Genomic DNA, 3,579 nt, shown 5'->3' with positions numbered 1-3,579 from the left:
TGGCTACCTCAAAAAACAGGCCTAACACACATAGTGGAAAGTCTCAAATATCACTGAATAAGGAAATATATTAATTATAAGCACAATAAGAGAAACTGAGAGACAACATTAAAAGAACATCTGAAATGACATACCCTGGAGAGTCAAAGAGCTTCCTTTAATACAGCCATATTAACAAGTGCACAGTGCAGAAAGAGCTTTTAAAACTGATAAGAGACAGAAAGCTAGCCAAAATGATGAAATAAAAGAACTCTCCCCTAAAGAAATTCCAGGAAGAAATGACAGAACTGCTCAAAGCAACACAAGCAATGTTAGTGAACAAGAATTTAGAATGATTATAAAAAAAATTAATCAGTGGGCTTGAAAAAAGCATAGAAGCTGTCAGAGAAGATATTCATACAAAGACTAGGAACCTTCAAAATAGCTGTGACAACTTAGAAAAGGCTATAAATGAGATGAATAATAAGATGGAGGCTGCCAATGCATGGATTGAAGAAGCAGAGAGAATAAGTGAATTAGAAGACACAGTTATAGCAAAGGAAGAAGCCTAGAAGAAGAAGAGAGAGAAATTGATACAGAAGCACAAAAGGAGAATCTGAGACCTGAGATTCTCAGGAACAATAGCCATATGATAGAAGTTTCTGAAGAGGAAGAAAGAGGAAAAGGTCCTGAAGGGGTATGGGACCAAATTACACACAAAAATTTCCCCATTCTAGGGGACATTGAAATTCAAGAGACATACCAAACTCCCCTAAGACATAACATAATTCAACCTGCATCATGATATATCATAGTGAAACTGGCAAGATATAAAGATAAAGAGAAACTTATAAAAGCAGCTAGGGATAAAGGGCCTTAACCAACAAAGGGAAACCTATCACAGTGGTTACAGACCTATCAACTGAAACTTGGCAAGCCAGAAAGGAATGGCAGGAAATCTTCAATGTGATTAACAGGAAAAATATTCAGCCAAGAATTATTTATCCAGCGAGTCTTTCATTCAAAATAGGAGAGATAAAGCTGTTTCCAAATAAACAAAAGTTGGGAGAATTCATCAACACCAAAGCAGTGCTACAAGAAATCCTAAGAGGGACTTTATGAGAGAAATGTAACAAAGAATATAAGGTACCAGAGACATCACTACAAACATGCACCCTATAGAGAACACAATGAATCTAAACCCACATTTTTCAATAATATCGATGACTGTAAATGGACTGAATGCCCCAGTCAAATGACACAGAGTAGCAGAATGGGTCAAAACCCCAAATCCATCTACTTGCTGTCTATAAGAAACTCACCTTAGACCTGAAGACATCTTCATATTGAAAGTAAGGGGATGGAGAAATATCTACCATGCGACTGGATGCCAAAGAAAGCCGGAGTAGCCATACTTATATCAGACAAACTGGACTTTAAAGTAAAGGTAAAAAAAAAAGATGAAGAAGGACATTATTTAATAATTACAGGGTATCTACATCAGGAAGAGCTAATAATTATAAACATCTATGTGCCAAATTCGGGATCTCCCAAATACATAAAACAACTAATCACAAACAGAAGCAATCTTATTGATAAGAATGTGCTAATTGCAGGGGACATTAATGCCCCACTTACAACAATTGATAGGTCAACCAGACAAAAAATCACTAAAGAAACAATGGAGCTGAATGGCACACTGGAACAGATGGAATTGATAGATATATTTAGAACTCTGCATCCTGAAGCTAGGGAAATCACTTTCTTCTCAAGTGCACATGGCACATACTCCAAGATTGATCACATAATGGTTCATAAAACAGCCCTCCATAAATACAAACAAATTGAGATTGTACCATGAACGCTTTCAGATCACAATGCTATGAAACGTGAAATCAACCACAGGAAGAAGTCTGGAAAACCTCCAAAAGTGTGGAGGTTAAAAACTACCCTACTAAAGAATGACTTGGCAAACCAGGTTATTAGGGAGAAAATTTAAAAAATATATGGAAACAAATGAAAATGAAAATACAACAATCCAAACTCTCTAGGACGCAGCAAAAGCAGTCCTAAGATGAAAGTTCATTGCAATCCAGTCCTATTTCAACTATCTAGAAAAAGCTCAAACTCAAAACCTAACAGAGCACCTAATGAAATTAGAAAGGGAGCAGCAAGAGCACCCCAAACCAAGCAAAAGAAAAGAAATAATAAAGATCAGGGCAGAATTAAACAAGATAGATACCACAAAAAATAATAAACAGATCAATAAATCCAAGAGTTGGTTTTTAGAAAAAATAAACACAATTGATAAACCTCTAGTCAGATTCCTTAGAAAGAAAAGAGAGAACACCAAAATAGACAAAATCATGAATGAAAATGGATCTATTACAACAGATCCCTCAGAAATACAAACAACCATCAGAGATTACTACAAAAAATGATATGCCAACAAACTGGACAATCCAGAAGAAATGAACAAATTCCGAAAGGACATGCACTACCAAAATTCAAAGGGGAAGAGAATGAAAATCTGAACAGACCCATAACCAGTGAAGAAATTGAATCAGTAATCAAAAAAATCTCCCAACAAATAAAAGCCCAGGACCAGATGGATTCCCAGGGGAATTCTACTAGACATTTAAAGCAGAGTTAACACTGATCCTTCTCAAGTTATTCCAAATGATTGAATGGAAGGAAGACTTCCGGACTCATTCTATGAAGCAATATCACTTTGATTCCTAAGTCATAAAGAGACCCCAACAAAAAAAGAGAACTACAGGCCAATATCCTTAATGAATATAGATGCAAAGATACTCAACAGGAGACTAACAAATCGAATTCAACAGCATATCAAAAGAATTATCCATTATGATCAAGTGGGATTCATTCCTGGGTTACAAGTCCGGGTAAATATTTGCAAATCCATCAATGTGATACACCACATTAACAAAAGACAAAAAAAACCATATGATTCTGTCAATAGATGCAGAAAGAGCATTTGACAAAATTTAACATCTTTTCTTAATAAAAACCCTTGAGAAAGTTGGGATAGAAGGAACTTACTTAAACATCATAAAAGTCATTTATGTATTGTTCACAGCTAATGTTATCCTCAATGGGGGAAAACTGAGAGCTTTGCCCCTGAAATCAGGGACATGACAGGGATGTTCACTCTCACCACTGCTGTTTAACATAGTGTTGGAGGTCCTAGCATCAGCAATCAGACAACAAAAGGAAATAAAAGGCATCAGAATCAGCAAAGAAGTCAAACTTTCACTTTTCGCAGATGACATGATACCCTACATGGAAAACCCAATCGCATCCACCAGAAGCCTTCTAGAACTGATCCATAAATTCATAAAGTCACAGGCTACAAAATCAATGTACAGAAATTGGTTGCATTCTTATACACCAAAAATGAAGCAACAGAAAGTAATCAAAAGACTCATCCCATTCACAATTGCATGAAAAAATATAAAATATCTAGGAATAAATCTAACCAAAGATGTAAAAGACCTGTATGCTGAAAACGATAGGAGACTTATGAAGGAAACTGAAGAAGACACAAAGAAATGGAAAAACATTCCATGCTCATGTTTC

Source organism: Suricata suricatta, chromosome 6 (genome assembly GCF_006229205.1).
Source record: "Suricata suricatta isolate VVHF042 chromosome 6, meerkat_22Aug2017_6uvM2_HiC, whole genome shotgun sequence".
Lineage (NCBI taxonomy): Eukaryota > Metazoa > Chordata > Mammalia > Carnivora > Herpestidae > Suricata > Suricata suricatta.
The sequence above is the reverse complement of the archived record's forward strand: the minus strand, read 5'-3'. Positions refer to the sequence as shown.